This window comes from Anomaloglossus baeobatrachus, chromosome 7, assembly GCF_048569485.1.
Source record: "Anomaloglossus baeobatrachus isolate aAnoBae1 chromosome 7, aAnoBae1.hap1, whole genome shotgun sequence".
NCBI lineage: Eukaryota > Metazoa > Chordata > Amphibia > Anura > Aromobatidae > Anomaloglossus > Anomaloglossus baeobatrachus.
The window spans coordinates 197,821,903-197,839,360 of NC_134359.1; the positions used below are offsets into that span (position 1 = coordinate 197,821,903).

General features: G+C 40.8%; 13 non-coding genes across 13 annotated transcripts; all 13 read right to left on the reverse strand.

Moving 5' to 3' along the window:
* Positions 1-1,662: 1,662 nt before the first annotated feature.
* On the reverse strand, positions 1,663-1,736 carry TRNAT-AGU (transfer RNA threonine (anticodon AGU)). The gene has a single exon. It is a non-coding gene; the product is annotated as a tRNA-Thr (tRNA).
* Positions 1,737-2,949: 1,213 nt separating this feature from the next.
* Positions 2,950-3,023, reverse strand: TRNAT-AGU (transfer RNA threonine (anticodon AGU)). The gene has a single exon. It is a non-coding gene; the product is annotated as a tRNA-Thr (tRNA).
* Positions 3,024-4,236: 1,213 nt separating this feature from the next.
* TRNAT-AGU (transfer RNA threonine (anticodon AGU)) lies at positions 4,237-4,310 on the reverse strand. The gene has a single exon. It is a non-coding gene; the product is annotated as a tRNA-Thr (tRNA).
* A 1,213-nt stretch (positions 4,311-5,523) lies between these two features.
* TRNAT-AGU (transfer RNA threonine (anticodon AGU)) lies at positions 5,524-5,597 on the reverse strand. The gene has a single exon. It is a non-coding gene; the product is annotated as a tRNA-Thr (tRNA).
* A 1,213-nt stretch (positions 5,598-6,810) lies between these two features.
* On the reverse strand, positions 6,811-6,884 carry TRNAT-AGU (transfer RNA threonine (anticodon AGU)). Its single transcript has one exon. It is a non-coding gene; the product is annotated as a tRNA-Thr (tRNA).
* A 1,213-nt stretch (positions 6,885-8,097) lies between these two features.
* TRNAT-AGU (transfer RNA threonine (anticodon AGU)) lies at positions 8,098-8,171 on the reverse strand. Its single transcript has one exon. It is a non-coding gene; the product is annotated as a tRNA-Thr (tRNA).
* A 1,213-nt stretch (positions 8,172-9,384) lies between these two features.
* On the reverse strand, positions 9,385-9,458 carry TRNAT-AGU (transfer RNA threonine (anticodon AGU)). Its single transcript has one exon. It is a non-coding gene; the product is annotated as a tRNA-Thr (tRNA).
* Positions 9,459-10,671: 1,213 nt separating this feature from the next.
* Positions 10,672-10,745, reverse strand: TRNAT-AGU (transfer RNA threonine (anticodon AGU)). Its single transcript has one exon. It is a non-coding gene; the product is annotated as a tRNA-Thr (tRNA).
* A 1,213-nt stretch (positions 10,746-11,958) lies between these two features.
* On the reverse strand, positions 11,959-12,032 carry TRNAT-AGU (transfer RNA threonine (anticodon AGU)). Its single transcript has one exon. It is a non-coding gene; the product is annotated as a tRNA-Thr (tRNA).
* A 1,213-nt stretch (positions 12,033-13,245) lies between these two features.
* Positions 13,246-13,319, reverse strand: TRNAT-AGU (transfer RNA threonine (anticodon AGU)). Its single transcript has one exon. It is a non-coding gene; the product is annotated as a tRNA-Thr (tRNA).
* Positions 13,320-14,532: 1,213 nt separating this feature from the next.
* Positions 14,533-14,606, reverse strand: TRNAT-AGU (transfer RNA threonine (anticodon AGU)). The gene has a single exon. It is a non-coding gene; the product is annotated as a tRNA-Thr (tRNA).
* Positions 14,607-15,819: 1,213 nt separating this feature from the next.
* TRNAT-AGU (transfer RNA threonine (anticodon AGU)) lies at positions 15,820-15,893 on the reverse strand. Its single transcript has one exon. It is a non-coding gene; the product is annotated as a tRNA-Thr (tRNA).
* A 1,213-nt stretch (positions 15,894-17,106) lies between these two features.
* TRNAT-AGU (transfer RNA threonine (anticodon AGU)) lies at positions 17,107-17,180 on the reverse strand. The gene has a single exon. It is a non-coding gene; the product is annotated as a tRNA-Thr (tRNA).
* Between the last annotated feature and the right edge of the window lie 278 nt (positions 17,181-17,458).

Here is a 17,458-nt window from a genome sequence, read left to right on the forward strand (position 1 = left end):
TCAGGTGATGCATTAACAATACAGTCTATGGATTGAGCTGTTTATGCATGGTTTTGACTTCCATCTTTGTTCTTGTTGTTTTCTTGCCCTTTCACTGTTCAAGAAGACTGCTATCAAACTTTTCTAGCAGGGAGAGATGCGCATGGAAGCATTTCAATCTGGCAAAAGAAAACCACTGTTTTTATTTGGCATGCTTGGTGCCATCCTACATCGCATGACATCTTCTTCCTTCTGAGCACTTAGACAGCACATATTTATAATTCCTTCATTCAACTATCTCAGAGATGTGAGAAAGACAAATTTGACATTAGTCTCTCACTATGAAAGGTGCCCTTTAAAAATCGAAACTTCTATATCGGGACTATGAAAAGAAGGCACTGCTGAGATTCGAACTTAGGATCTCCTGTTTACTAGACAGGCACTTTAACCAACTAAGCCACAGCACCTCTTTTCCTACTCACCGATAGTAAAGCAGCTTCTGGTAGAGTGGCCTTATTTGATCTTCAGTGTCATCTGATGTCTAGAGACAAACTAATGCAAATGCTATCTGGGATAAACCAATTTTCAGGGCTTCAATACAGACACGACATTCAATCTTTAGTAAAAATACTGTTATTAAAAACCCTGAGCATTAGCTCATTTCTGATATGGTTTGAGCTAGTCTAACTCTTGACATTATCCAGTGTAGGAGATGTGATAAGGTCCATTTTGCCAGAGGCCGATACACAATCTTTAGCTCAATTGCACAGACTTGTCAAAATCCTCATCAGATCATATCACCTGATTTCAGGTTTATGATGTAGACGAGGTGGCCGAGTGGTTAAGGCGATGGACTGCTTATCCATTGTGCTCTGCATGCATGGGTTCGAATCCCATCCTCGTCGGTTTAATCTCCTTCTTCCGTGTTGAAAAGCTTAGTTTCCATTTAGAACCCAGGTGGTGGATATTTGACCTTCTCAAATCTCTGAGATAGTGCAATGAAGGATTCATAAATCTGTGCTGTCTAAGTGCATATAAAAGAGAAGACGTCATCCGATGTAGGATTGCATCAGGCATGCCAAATAAAAACGGTGGGTTTTATTTTGCCAGATTGAGCATTGGTTTATGACTGGTAAGGATTGCCTTAGTCCAACTCCAGACACCAGACAATGAAGGAGAAGAGATAAGGCCCACTCCGTTAGAGGCCAACTTAAAATCTTCAGTGAAAAAGCAAAGACTCATCAAAATGCTCTTCAGATCTTATGGTCTGGTTTCTACGTTTTTGGGCAGAGAAGTTGGCTGTGAAGTTCAGGTGATGCATTAACAATACAGTCTATGGATTGAGCTGTTTATGCATGGTTTTGACTTCCATCTTTGTTCTTGTTGTTTTCTTGCCCTTTCACTGTTCAAGAAGACTGCTATCAAACTTTTCTAGCAGGGAGAGATGCGCATGGAAGCATTTCAATCTGGCAAAAGAAAACCACTGTTTTTATTTGGCATGCTTGGTGCCATCCTACATCGCATGACATCTTCTTCCTTCTGAGCACTTAGACAGCACATATTTATAATTCCTTCATTCAACTATCTCAGAGATGTGAGAAAGACAAATTTGACATTAGTCTCTCACTATGAAAGGTGCCCTTTAAAAATCGAAACTTCTATAATATCGGGACTATGAAAAGAAGGCACTGCTGAGATTCGAACTCAGGATCTCCTGTTTACTAGACAGGCACTTTAACCAACTAAGCCACAGCACCTCTTTTCCTACTGACCGATAGTAAAGCAGCTTCTGGTAGAGTGGCCTTATTTGATCTTCAGTGTCATCTGATGTCTAGAGACAAACTAGTGCAAATGCTATCTGGGATAAACCAATTTTCAGGGCTTCAATACAGACACGACATTCAATCTTTAGTAAAAATACTGTTATTAAAAACCCTGAGCATTAGCTCATTTCTGATATGGTTTGAGCTAGTCTAACTCTTGACATTATCCAGTGTAGGAGATGTGATAAGGTCCATTTTGCCAGAGGCCGATACACAATCTTTAGCTCAATTGCACAGACTTGTCAAAATCCTCATCAGATCATATCACCTGATTTCAGGTTTGTGATGTAGACGAGGTGGCCGAGTGGTTAAGGCGATGGACTGCTAATCCATTGTGCTCTGCATGCATGGGTTCGAATCCCATCCTTGTCGGTTTAATCTCCTTCTTCCGTGTTGAAAAGCTTAGTTTCCATTTAGAACCCAGGTGGTGGATATTTGACCTTCTCAAATCTCTGAGATAGTGCAATGAAGGATTCATAAATCTGTGCTGTCTAAGTGCATATAAAAGAGAAGACGTCATCCGATGTAGGATTGCATCAGGCATGCCAAATAAAAACGGTGGGTTTTATTTTGCCAGATTGAGCATTGGTTTATGACTGGTAAGGATTGCCTTAGTCCAACTCCAGACACCAGACAATGAAGGAGAAGAGATAAGGCCCACTCCGTTAGAGGCCAACTTAAAATCTTCAGTGAAAAAGCAAAGACTCATCAAAATGCTCTTCAGATCTTATGGTCTGGTTTCTACGTTTTTGGGCAGAGAAGTTGGCTGTGAAGTTCAGGTGATGCATTAACAATACAGTCTATGGATTGAGCTGTTTATGCATGGTTTTGACTTCCATCTTTGTTCTTGTTGTTTTCTTGCCCTTTCACTGTTCAAGAAGACTGCTATCAAACTTTTCTAGCAGGGAGAGATGCGCATGGAAGCATTTCAATCTGGCAAAAGAAAACCACTGTTTTTATTTGGCATGCTTGGTGCCATCCTACATCGCATGACATCTTCTTCCTTCTGAGCACTTAGACAGCACATATTTATAATTCCTTCATTCAACTATCTCAGAGATGTGAGAAAGACAAATTTGACATTAGTCTCTCACTATGAAAGGTGCCCTTTAAAAATCGAAACTTCTATATCGGGACTATGAAAAGAAGGCACTGCTGAGATTCGAACTCAGGATCTCCTGTTTACTAGACAGGCACTTTAACCAACTAAGCCACAGCACCTCTTTTCCTACTCACCGATAGTAAAGCAGCTTCTGGTAGAGTGGCCTTATTTGATCTTCAGTGTCATCTGATGTCTAGAGACAAACTAATGCAAATGCTATCTGGGATAAACCAATTTTCAGGGCTTCAATACAGACACGACATTCAATCTTTAGTAAAAATACTGTTATTAAAAACCCTGAGCATTAGCTCATTTCTGATATGGTTTGAGCTAGTCTAACTCTTGACATTATCCAGTGTAGGAGATGTGATAAGGTCCATTTTGCCAGAGGCCGATACACAATCTTTAGCTCAATTGCACAGACTTGTCAAAATCCTCATCAGATCATATCACCTGATTTCAGGTTTATGATGTAGACGAGGTGGCCGAGTGGTTAAGGCGATGGACTGCTTATCCATTGTGCTCTGCATGCATGGGTTAGAATCCCATCCTCGTCGGTTTAATCTCCTTCTTCCGTGTTGAAAAGCTTAGTTTCCATTTAGAACCCAGGTGGTGGATATTTGACCTTCTCAAATCTCTGAGATAGTGCAATGAAGGATTCATAAATCTGTGCTGTCTAAGTGCATATAAAAGAGAAGACGTCATCCGATGTAGGATTGCATCAGGCATGCCAAATAAAAACGGTGGGTTTTATTTTGCCAGATTGAGCATTGGTTTATGACTGGTAAGGATTGCCTTAGTCCAACTCCAGACACCAGACAATGAAGGAGAAGAGATAAGGCCCACTCCGTTAGAGGCCAACTTAAAATCTTCAGTGAAAAAGCAAAGACTCATCAAAATGCTCTTCAGATCTTATGGTCTGGTTTCTACGTTTTTGGGCAGAGAAGTTGGCTGTGAAGTTCAGGTGATGCATTAACAATACAGTCTATGGATTGAGCTGTTTATGCATGGTTTTGACTTCCATCTTTGTTCTTGTTGTTTTCTTGCCCTTTCACTGTTCAAGAAGACTGCTATCAAACTTTTCTAGCAGGGAGAGATGCGCATGGAAGCATTTCAATCTGGCAAAAGAAAACCACTGTTTTTATTTGGCATGCTTGGTGCCATCCTACATCGCATGACATCTTCTTCCTTCTGAGCACTTAGACAGCACATATTTATAATTCCTTCATTCAACTATCTCAGAGATGTGAGAAAGACAAATTTGACATTAGTCTCTCACTATGAAAGGTGCCCTTTAAAAATCGAAACTTCTATATCGGGACTATGAAAAGAAGGCACTGCTGAGATTCGAACTCAGGATCTCCTGTTTACTAGACAGGCACTTTAACCAACTAAGCCACAGCACCTCTTTTCCTACTGACCGATAGTAAAGCAGCTTCTGGTAGAGTGGCCTTATTTGATCTTCAGTGTCATCTGATGTCTAGAGACAAACTAGTGCAAATGCTATCTGGGATAAACCAATTTTCAGGGCTTCAATACAGACACGACATTCAATCTTTAGTAAAAATACTGTTATTAAAAACCCTGAGCATTAGCTCATTTCTGATATGGTTTGAGCCAGTCTAACTCTTGACATTATCCAGTGTAGGAGATGTGATAAGGTCCATTTTGCCAGAGGCCGATACACAATCTTTAGCTCAATTGCACAGACTTGTCAAAATCCTCATCAGATCATATCACCGGATTTCAGGTTTGTCATGTAGACGAGGTGGCCGAGTGGTTAAGGCGATGGACTGCTAATCCATTGTGCTCTGCATGCATGGGTTCGAATCCCATCCTCGTCGGTTTAATCTCCTTCTTCCGTGTTGAAAAGCTTAGTTTCCATTTAGAACCCAGGTGGTGGATATTTGACCTTCTCAAATCTCTGAGATAGTGCAATGAAGGATTCATAAATCTGTGCTGTCTAAGTGCATATAAAAGAGAAGACGTCATCCGATGTAGGATTGCATCAGGCATGCCAAATAAAAACGGTGGGTTTTATTTTGCCAGATTGAGCATTGGTTTATGACTGGTAAGGATTGCCTTAGTCCAACTCCAGACACCAGACAATGAAGGAGAAGAGATAAGGCCCACTCCGTTAGAGGCCAACTTAAAATCTTCAGTGAAAAAGCAAAGACTCATCAAAATGCTCTTCAGATCTTATGGTCTGGTTTCTACGTTTTTGGGCAGAGAAGTTGGCTGTGAAGTTCAGGTGATGCATTAACAATACAGTCTATGGATTGAGCTGTTTATGCATGGTTTTGACTTCCATCTTTGTTCTTGTTGTTTTCTTGCCCTTTCACTGTTCAAGAAGACTGCTATCAAACTTTTCTAGCAGGGAGAGATGCGCATGGAAGCATTTCAATCTGGCAAAAGAAAACCACTGTTTTTATTTGGCATGCTTGGTGCCATCCTACATCGCATGACATCTTCTTCCTTCTGAGCACTTAGACAGCACATATTTATAATTCCTTCATTCAACTATCTCAGAGATGTGAGAAAGACAAATTTGACATTAGTCTCTCACTATGAAAGGTGCCCTTTAAAAATCGAAACTTCTATATCGGGACTATGAAAAGAAGGCACTGCTGAGATTCGAACTCAGGATCTCCTGTTTACTAGACAGGCACTTTCACCAACTAAGCCACAGCACCTCTTTTCCTACTGACCGATAGTAAAGCAGCTTCTGGTAGAGTGGCCTTATTTGATCTTCAGTGTCATCTGATGTCTAGAGACAAACTAATGCAAATGCTATCTGGGATAAACCAATTTTCAGGGCTTCAATACAGACACGACATTCAATCTTTAGTAAAAATACTGTTATTAAAAACCCTGAGCATTAGCTCATTTCTGATATGGTTTGAGCTAGTCTAACTCTTGACATTATCCAGTGTAGGAGATGTGATAAGGTCCATTTTGCCAGAGGCCGATACACAATCTTTAGCTCAATTGCACAGACTTGTCAAAATCCTCATCAGATCATATCACCTGATTTCAGGTTTATCATGTAGACGAGGTGGCCGAGTGGTTAAGGCGATGGACTGCTTATCCATTGTGCTCTGCATGCATGGGTTAGAATCCCATCCTCGTCGGTTTAATCTCCTTCTTCCGTGTTGAAAAGCTTAGTTTCCATTTAGAACCCAGGTGGTGGATATTTGACCTTCTCAAATCTCTGAGATAGTGCAATGAAGGATTCATAAATCTGTGCTGTCTAAGTGCATATAAAAGAGAAGACGTCATCCGATGTAGGATTGCATCAGGCATGCCAAATAAAAACGGTGGGTTTTATTTTGCCAGATTGAGCATTGGTTTATGACTGGTAAGGATTGCCTTAGTCCAACTCCAGACACCAGACAATGAAGGAGAAGAGATAAGGCCCACTCCGTTAGAGGCCAACTTAAAATCTTCAGTGAAAAAGCAAAGACTCATCAAAATGCTCTTCAGATCTTATGGTCTGGTTTCTACGTTTTTGGGCAGAGAAGTTGGCTGTGAAGTTCAGGTGATGCATTAACAATACAGTCTATGGATTGAGCTGTTTATGCATGGTTTTGACTTCCATCTTTGTTCTTGTTGTTTTCTTGCCCTTTCACTGTTCAAGAAGACTGCTATCAAACTTTTCTAGCAGGGAGAGATGCGCATGGAAGCATTTCAATCTGGCAAAAGAAAACCACTGTTTTTATTTGGCATGCTTGGTGCCATCCTACATCGCATGACATCTTCTTCCTTCTGAGCACTTAGACAGCACATATTTATAATTCCTTCATTCAACTATCTCAGAGATGTGAGAAAGACAAATTTGACATTAGTCTCTCACTATGAAAGGTGCCCTTTAAAAATCGAAACTTCTATATCGGGACTATGAAATGAAGGCACTGCTGAGATTCGAACTCAGGATCTCCTGTTTACTAGACAGGCACTTTAACCAACTAAGCCACAGCACCTCTTTTCCTACTCACCGATAGTAAAGCAGCTTCTGGTAGAGTGGCCTTATTTGATCTTCAGTGTCATCTGATGTCTAGAGACAAACTAATGCAAATGCTATCTGGGATAAACCAATTTTCAGGGCTTCAATACAGACACGACATTCAATCTTTAGTAAAAATACTGTTATTAAAAACCCTGAGCATTAGCTCATTTCTGATATGGTTTGAGCTAGTCTAACTCTTGACATTATCCAGTGTAGGAGATGTGATAAGGTCCATTTTGCCAGAGGCCGATACACAATCTTTAGCTCAATTGCACAGACTTGTCAAAATCCTCATCAGATCATATCACCTGATTTCAGGTTTATGATGTAGACGAGGTGGCCGAGTGGTTAAGGCGATGGACTGCTTATCCATTGTGCTCTGCATGCATGGGTTCGAATCCCATCCTCGTCGGTTTAATCTCCTTCTTCCGTGTTGAAAAGCTTAGTTTCCATTTAGAACCCAGGTGGTGGATATTTGACCTTCTCAAATCTCTGAGATAGTGCAATGAAGGATTCATAAATCTGTGCTGTCTAAGTGCATATAAAAGAGAAGACGTCATCCGATGTAGGATTGCATCAGGCATGCCAAATAAAAACGGTGGGTTTTATTTTGCCAGATTGAGCATTGGTTTATGACTGGTAAGGATTGCCTTAGTCCAACTCCAGACACCAGACAATGAAGGAGAAGAGATAAGGCCCACTCCGTTAGAGGCCAACTTAAAATCTTCAGTGAAAAAGCAAAGACTCATCAAAATGCTCTTCAGATCTTATGGTCTGGTTTCTACGTTTTTGGGCAGAGAAGTTGGCTGTGAAGTTCAGGTGATGCATTAACAATACAGTCTATGGATTGAGCTGTTTATGCATGGTTTTGACTTCCATCTTTGTTCTTGTTGTTTTCTTGCCCTTTCACTGTTCAAGAAGACTGCTATCAAACTTTTCTAGCAGGGAGAGATGCGCATGGAAGCATTTCAATCTGGCAAAAGAAAACCACTGTTTTTATTTGGCATGCTTGGTGCCATCCTACATCGCATGACATCTTCTTCCTTCTGAGCACTTAGACAGCACATATTTATAATTCCTTCATTCAACTATCTCAGAGATGTGAGAAAGACAAATTTGACATTAGTCTCTCACTATGAAAGGTGCCCTTTAAAAATCGAAACTTCTATATCGGGACTATGAAAAGAAGGCACTGCTGAGATTCGAACTCAGGATCTCCTGTTTACTAGACAGGCACTTTCACCAACTAAGCCACAGCACCTCTTTTCCTACTGACCGATAGTAAAGCAGCTTCTGGTAGAGTGGCCTTATTTGATCTTCAGTGTCATCTGATGTCTAGAGACAAACTAGTGCAAATGCTATCTGGGATAAACCAATTTTCAGGGCTTCAATACAGACACGACATTCAATCTTTAGTAAAAATACTGTTATTAAAAACCCTGAGCATTAGCTCATTTCTGATATGGTTTGAGCTAGTCTAACTCTTGACATTATCCAGTGTAGGAGATGTGATAAGGTCCATTTTGCCAGAGGCCGATACACAATCTTTAGCTCAATTGCACAGACTTGTCAAAATCCTCATCAGATCATATCACCGGATTTCAGGTTTGTCATGTAGACGAGGTGGCCGAGTGGTTAAGGCGATGGACTGCTAATCCATTGTGCTCTGCATGCATGGGTTCGAATCCCATCCTCGTCGGTTTAATCTCCTTCTTCCGTGTTGAAAAGCTTAGTTTCCATTTAGAACCCAGGTGGTGGATATTTGACCTTCTCAAATCTCTGAGATAGTGCAATGAAGGATTCATAAATCTGTGCTGTCTAAGTGCATATAAAAGAGAAGACGTCATCCGATGTAGGATTGCATCAGGCATGCCAAATAAAAACGGTGGGTTTTATTTTGCCAGATTGAGCATTGGTTTATGACTGGTAAGGATTGCCTTAGTCCAACTCCAGACACCAGACAATGAAGGAGAAGAGATAAGGCCCACTCCGTTAGAGGCCAACTTAAAATCTTCAGTGAAAAAGCAAAGACTCATCAAAATGCTCTTCAGATCTTATGGTCTGGTTTCTACGTTTTTGGGCAGAGAAGTTGGCTGTGAAGTTCAGGTGATGCATTAACAATACAGTCTATGGATTGAGCTGTTTATGCATGGTTTTGACTTCCATCTTTGTTCTTGTTGTTTTCTTGCCCTTTCACTGTTCAAGAAGACTGCTATCAAACTTTTCTAGCAGGGAGAGATGCGCATGGAAGCATTTCAATCTGGCAAAAGAAAACCACTGTTTTTATTTGGCATGCTTGGTGCCATCCTACATCGCATGACATCTTCTTCCTTCTGAGCACTTAGACAGCACATATTTATAATTCCTTCATTCAACTATCTCAGAGATGTGAGAAAGACAAATTTGACATTAGTCTCTCACTATGAAAGGTGCCCTTTAAAAATCGAAACTTCTATATCGGGACTATGAAAAGAAGGCACTGCTGAGATTCGAACTCAGGATCTCCTGTTTACTAGACAGGCACTTTCACCAACTAAGCCACAGCACCTCTTTTCCTACTGACCGATAGTAAAGCAGCTTCTGGTAGAGTGGCCTTATTTGATCTTCAGTGTCATCTGATGTCTAGAGACAAACTAGTGCAAATGCTATCTGGGATAAACCAATTTTCAGGGCTTCAATACAGACACGACATTCAATCTTTAGTAAAAATACTGTTATTAAAAACCCTGAGCATTAGCTCATTTCTGATATGGTTTGAGCTAGTCTAACTCTTGACATTATCCAGTGTAGGAGATGTGATAAGGTCCATTTTGCCAGAGGCCGATACACAATCTTTAGCTCAATTGCACAGACTTGTCAAAATCCTCATCAGATCATATCACCGGATTTCAGGTTTGTCATGTAGACGAGGTGGCCGAGTGGTTAAGGCGATGGACTGCTAATCCATTGTGCTCTGCATGCATGGGTTCGAATCCCGTCCTCGTCGGTTTAATCTCCTTCTTCCGTGTTGAAAAGCTTAGTTTCCATTTAGAACCCAGGTGGTGGATATTTGACCTTCTCAAATCTCTGAGATAGTGCAATGAAGGATTCATAAATCTGTGCTGTCTAAGTGCATATAAAAGAGAAGACGTCATCCGATGTAGGATTGCATCAGGCATGCCAAATAAAAACGGTGGGTTTTATTTTGCCAGATTGAGCATTGGTTTATGACTGGTAAGGATTGCCTTAGTCCAACTCCAGACACCAGACAATGAAGGAGAAGAGATAAGGCCCACTCCGTTAGAGGCCAACTTAAAATCTTCAGTGAAAAAGCAAAGACTCATCAAAATGCTCTTCAGATCTTATGGTCTGGTTTCTACGTTTTTGGGCAGAGAAGTTGGCTGTGAAGTTCAGGTGATGCATTAACAATACAGTCTATGGATTGAGCTGTTTATGCATGGTTTTGACTTCCATCTTTGTTCTTGTTGTTTTCTTGCCCTTTCACTGTTCAAGAAGACTGCTATCAAACTTTTCTAGCAGGGAGAGATGCGCATGGAAGCATTTCAATCTGGCAAAAGAAAACCACTGTTTTTATTTGGCATGCTTGGTGCCATCCTACATCGCATGACATCTTCTTCCTTCTGAGCACTTAGACAGCACATATTTATAATTCCTTCATTCAACTATCTCAGAGATGTGAGAAAGACAAATTTGACATTAGTCTCTCACTATGAAAGGTGCCCTTTAAAAATCGAAACTTCTATATCGGGACTATGAAAAGAAGGCACTGCTGAGATTCGAACTCAGGATCTCCTGTTTACTAGACAGGCACTTTAACCAACTAAGCCACAGCACCTCTTTTCCTACTGACCGATAGTAAAGCAGCTTCTGGTAGAGTGGCCTTATTTGATCTTCAGTGTCATCTGATGTCTAGAGACAAACTAATGCAAATGCTATCTGGGATAAACCAATTTTCAGGGCTTCAATACAGACACGACATTCAATCTTTAGTAAAAATACTGTTATTAAAAACCCTGAGCATTAGCTCATTTCTGATATGGTTTGAGCTAGTCTAACTCTTGACATTATCCAGTGTAGGAGATGTGATAAGGTCCATTTTGCCAGAGGCCGATACACAATCTTTAGCTCAATTGCACAGACTTGTCAAAATCCTCATCAGATCATATCACCGGATTTCAGGTTTGTCATGTAGACGAGGTGGCCGAGTGGTTAAGGCGATGGACTGCTAATCCATTGTGCTCTGCATGCATGGGTTCGAATCCCATCCTCGTCGGTTTAATCTCCTTCTTCCGTGTTGAAAAGCTTAGTTTCCATTTAGAACCCAGGTGGTGGATATTTGACCTTCTCAAATCTCTGAGATAGTGCAATGAGGGATTCATAAATCTGTGCTGTCTAAGTGCATATAAAAGAGAAGACGTCATCCGATGTAGGATTGCATCAGGCATGCCAAATAAAAACGGTGGGTTTTATTTTGCCAGATTGAGCATTGGTTTATGACTGGTAAGGATTGCCTTAGTCCAACTCCAGACACCAGACAATGAAGGAGAAGAGATAAGGCCCACTCCGTTAGAGGCCAACTTAAAATCTTCAGTGAAAAAGCAAAGACTCATCAAAATGCTCTTCAGATCTTATGGTCTGGTTTCTACGTTTTTGGGCAGAGAAGTTGGCTGTGAAGTTCAGGTGATGCATTAACAATACAGTCTATGGATTGAGCTGTTTATGCATGGTTTTGACTTCCATCTTTGTTCTTGTTGTTTTCTTGCCCTTTCACTGTTCAAGAAGACTGCTATCAAACTTTTCTAGCAGGGAGAGATGCGCATGGAAGCATTTCAATCTGGCAAAAGAAAACCACTGTTTTTATTTGGCATGCTTGGTGCCATCCTACATCGCATGACATCTTCTTCCTTCTGAGCACTTAGACAGCACATATTTATAATTCCTTCATTCAACTATCTCAGAGATGTGAGAAAGACAAATTTGACATTAGTCTCTCACTATGAAAGGTGCCCTTTAAAAATCGAAACTTCTATATCGGGACTATGAAAAGAAGGCACTGCTGAGATTCGAACTCAGGATCTCCTGTTTACTAGACAGGCACTTTCACCAACTAAGCCACAGCACCTCTTTTCCTACTGACCGATAGTAAAGCAGCTTCTGGTAGAGTGGCCTTATTTGATCTTCAGTGTCATCTGATGTCTAGAGACAAACTAGTGCAAATGCTATCTGGGATAAACCAATTTTCAGGGCTTCAATACAGACACGACATTCAATCTTTAGTAAAAATACTGTTATTAAAAACCCTGAGCATTAGCTCATTTCTGATATGGTTTGAGCTAGTCTAACTCTTGACATTATCCAGTGTAGGAGATGTGATAAGGTCCATTTTGCCAGAGGCCGATACACAATCTTTAGCTCAATTGCACAGACTTGTCAAAATCCTCATCAGATCATATCACCGGATTTCAGGTTTGTCATGTAGACGAGGTGGCCGAGTGGTTAAGGCGATGGACTGCTAATCCATTGTGCTCTGCATGCATGGGTTCGAATCCCATCCTCGTCGGTTTAATCTCCTTCTTCCGTGTTGAAAAGCTTAGTTTCCATTTAGAACCCAGGTGGTGGATATTTGACCTTCTCAAATCTCTGAGATAGTGCAATGAAGGATTCATAAATCTGTGCTGTCTAAGTGCATATAAAAGAGAAGACGTCATCCGATGTAGGATTGCATCAGGCATGCCAAATAAAAACGGTGGGTTTTATTTTGCCAGATTGAGCATTGGTTTATGACTGGTAAGGATTGCCTTAGTCCAACTCCAGACACCAGACAATGAAGGAGAAGAGATAAGGCCCACTCCGTTAGAGGCCAACTTAAAATCTTCAGTGAAAAAGCAAAGACTCATCAAAATGCTCTTCAGATCTTATGGTCTGGTTTCTACGTTTTTGGGCAGAGAAGTTGGCTGTGAAGTTCAGGTGATGCATTAACAATACAGTCTATGGATTGAGCTGTTTATGCATGGTTTTGACTTCCATCTTTGTTCTTGTTGTTTTCTTGCCCTTTCACTGTTCAAGAAGACTGCTATCAAACTTTTCTAGCAGGGAGAGATGCGCATGGAAGCATTTCAATCTGGCAAAAGAAAACCACTGTTTTTATTTGGCATGCTTGGTGCCATCCTACATCGCATGACATCTTCTTCCTTCTGAGCACTTAGACAGCACATATTTATAATTCCTTCATTCAACTATCTCAGAGATGTGAGAAAGACAAATTTGACATTAGTCTCTCACTATGAAAGGTGCCCTTTAAAAATCGAAACTTCTATATCGGGACTATGAAAAGAAGGCACTGCTGAGATTCGAACTCAGGATCTCCTGTTTACTAGACAGGCACTTTCACCAACTAAGCCACAGCACCTCTTTTCCTACTGACCGATAGTAAAGCAGCTTCTGGTAGAGTGGCCTTATTTGATCTTCAGTGTCATCTGATGTCTAGAGACAAACTAGTGCAAATGCTATCTGGGATAAACCAATTTTCAGGGCTTCAATACAGACACGACATTCAATCTTTAGTAAAAATACTGTTATTAAAAACCCTGAGCATTAGCTCATTTCTGATATGGTTTGAGCTAGTCTAACTCTTGACATTATCCAGTGTAGGAGATGTGATAAGGTCCATTTTGCCAGAGGCCGATACACAATCTTTAGCTCAATTGCACAGACTTGTCAAAATCCTCATCAGATCATATCACCGGATTTCAGGTTTGTCATGTAGACGAGGTGGCCGAGTGGTTAAGGCGATGGACTGCTAATCCATTGTGCTCTGCATGCATGGGTTCGAATCCCGTCCTCGTCGGTTTAATCTCCTTCTTCCGTGTTGAAAAGCTTAGTTTCCATTTAGAACCCAGGTGGTGGATATTTGACCTTCTCAAATCTCTGAGATAGTGCAATGAAGGATTCATAAATCTGTGCTGTCTAAGTGCATATAAAAGAGAAGACGTCATCCGATGTAGGATTGCATCAGGCATGCCAAATAAAAACGGTGGGTTTTATTTTGCCAGATTGAGCATTGGTTTATGACTGGTAAGGATTGCCTTAGTCCAACTCCAGACACCAGACAATGAAGGAGAAGAGATAAGGCCCACTCCGTTAGAGGCCAACTTAAAATCTTCAGTGAAAAAGCAAAGACTCATCAAAATGCTCTTCAGATCTTATGGTCTGGTTTCTACGTTTTTGGGCAGAGAAGTTGGCTGTGAAGTTCAGGTGATGCATTAACAATACAGTCTATGGATTGAGCTGTTTATGCATGGTTTTGACTTCCATCTTTGTTCTTGTTGTTTTCTTGCCCTTTCACTGTTCAAGAAGACTGCTATCAAACTTTTCTAGCAGGGAGAGATGCGCATGGAAGCATTTCAATCTGGCAAAAGAAAACCACTGTTTTTATTTGGCATGCTTGGTGCCATCCTACATCGCATGACATCTTCTTCCTTCTGAGCACTTAGACAGCACATATTTATAATTCCTTCATTCAACTATCTCAGAGATGTGAGAAAGACAAATTTGACATTAGTCTCTCACTATGAAAGGTGCCCTTTAAAAATCGAAACTTCTATATCGGGACTATGAAAAGAAGGCACTGCTGAGATTCGAACTCAGGATCTCCTGTTTACTAGACAGGCACTTTAACCAACTAAGCCACAGCACCTCTTTTCCTACTGACCGATAGTAAAGCAGCTTCTGGTAGAGTGGCCTTATTTGATCTTCAGTGTCATCTGATGTCTAGAGACAAACTAATGCAAATGCTATCTGGGATAAACCAATTTTCAGGGCTTCAATACAGACACGACATTCAATCTTTAGTAAAAATACTGTTATTAAAAACCCTGAGCATTAGCTCATTTCTGATATGGTTTGAGCTAGTCTAACTCTTGACATTATCCAGTGTAGGAGATGTGATAAGGTCCATTTTGCCAGAGGCCGATACACAATCTTTAGCTCAATTGCACAGACTTGTCAAAATCCTCATCAGATCATATCACCGGATTTCAGGTTTGTCATGTAGACGAGGTGGCCGAGTGGTTAAGGCGATGGACTGCTAATCCATTGTGCTCTGCATGCATGGGTTCGAATCCCATCCTCGTCGGTTTAATCTCCTTCTTCCGTGTTGAAAAGCTTAGTTTCCATTTAGAACCCAGGTGGTGGATATTTGACCTTCTCAAATCTCTGAGATAGTGCAATGAGGGATTCATAAATCTGTGCTGTCTAAGTGCATATAAAAGAGAAGACGTCATCCGATGTAGGATTGCATCAGGCATGCCAAATAAAAACGGTGGGTTTTATTTTGCCAGATTGAGCATTGGTTTATGACTGGTAAGGATTGCCTTAGTCCAACTCCAGACACCAGACAATGAAGGAGAAGAGATAAGGCCCACTCCGTTAGAGGCCAACTTAAAATCTTCAGTGAAAAAGCAAAGACTCATCAAAATGCTCTTCAGATCTTATGGTCTGGTTTCTACGTTTTTGGGCAGAGAAGTTGGCTGTGAAGTTCAGGTGATGCATTAACAATACAGTCTATGGATTGAGCTGTTTATGCATGGTTTTGACTTCCATCTTTGTTCTTGTTGTTTTCTTGCCCTTTCACTGTTCAAGAAGACTGCTATCAAACTTTTCTAGCAGGGAGAGATGCGCATGGAAGCATTTCAATCTGGCAAAAGAAAACCACTGTTTTTATTTGGCATGCTTGGTGCCATCCTACATCGCATGACATCTTCTTCCTTCTGAGCACTTAGACAGCACATATTTATAATTCCTTCATTCAACTATCTCAGAGATGTGAGAAAGACAAATTTGACATTAGTCTCTCACTATGAAAGGTGCCCTTTAAAAATCGAAACTTCTATATCGGGACTATGAAAAGAAGGCACTGCTGAGATTCGAACTCAGGATCTCCTGTTTACTAGACAGGCACTTTAACCAACTAAGCCACAGCACCTCTTTTCCTACTGACCGATAGTAAAGCAGCTTCTGGTAGAGTGGCCTTATTTGATCTTCAGTGTCATCTGATGTCTAGAGACAAACTAGTGCAAATGCTATCTGGGATAAACCAATTTTCAGGGCTTCAATACAGACACGACATTCAATCTTTAGTAAAAATACTGTTATTAAAAACCCTGAGCATTAGCTCATTTCTGATATGGTTTGAGCTAGTCTAACTCTTGACATTATCCAGTGTAGGAGATGTGATAAGGTCCATTTTGCCAGAGGCCGATACACAATCTTTAGCTCAATTGCACAGACTTGTCAAAATCCTCATCAGATCATATCACCGGATTTCAGGTTTGTCATGTAGACGAGGTGGCCGAGTGGTTAAGGCGATGGACTGCTAATCCATTGTGCTCTGCATGCATGGGTTCGAATCCCATCCTCGTCGGTTTAATCTCCTTCTTCCGTGTTGAAAAGCTTAGTTTCCATTTAGAACCCAGGTGGTGGATATTTGACCTTCTCAAATCTCTGAGATAGTGCAATGAAGGATTCATAAATCTGTGCTGTCTAAGTGCATATAAAAGAGAAGACGTCATCCGATGTAGGATTGCATCAGGCATGCCAAATAAAAACGGTGGGTTTTATTTTGCCAGATTGAGCATTGGTTTATGACTGGTAAGGATTGCCTTAGTCCAACTCCAGACACCAGACAATGAAGGAGAAGAGATAAGGCCCACTCCGTTAGAGGCCAACTTAAAATCTTCAGTGAAAAAGCAAAGACTCATCAAAATGCTCTTCAGATCTTATGGTCTGGTTTCTACGTTTTTGGGCAGAGAAGTTGGCTGTGAAGTTCAGGTGATGCATTAACAATACAGTCTATGGATTGAGCTGTTTATGCATGGTTTTGACTTCCATCTTTGTTCTTGTTGTTTTCTTGCCCTTTCACTGTTCAAGAAGACTGCTATCAAACTTTTCTAGCAGGGAGAGATGCGCATGGAAGCATTTCAATCTGGCAAAAGAAAACCACTGTTTTTATTTGGCATGCTTGGTGCCATCCTACATCGCATGACATCTTCTTCCTTCTGAGCACTTAGACAGCACATATTTATAATTCCTTCATTCAACTATCTCAGAGATGTGAGAAAGACAAATTTGACATTAGTCTCTCACTATGAAAGGTGCCCTTTAAAAATCGAAACTTCTATATCGGGACTATGAAAAGAAGGCACTGCTGAGATTCGAACTCAGGATCTCCTGTTTACTAGACAGGCACTTTAACCAACTAAGCCACAGCACCTCTTTACCTACTGACCGATAGTAAAGCAGCTTCTGGTAGAGTGGCCTTATTTGATCTTCAGTGTCATCTGATGTCTAGAGACAAACTAGTGCAAATGCTATCTGGGATAAACCAATTTTCAGGGCTTCAATACAGACACGACATTCAATCTTTAGTAAAAATACTGTTATTAAAAACCCTGAGCATTAGCTCATTTCTGATATGGTTTGAGCTAGTCTAACTCTTGACATTATCCAGTGTAGGAGATGTGATAAGGTCCATTTTGCCAGAGGCCGATA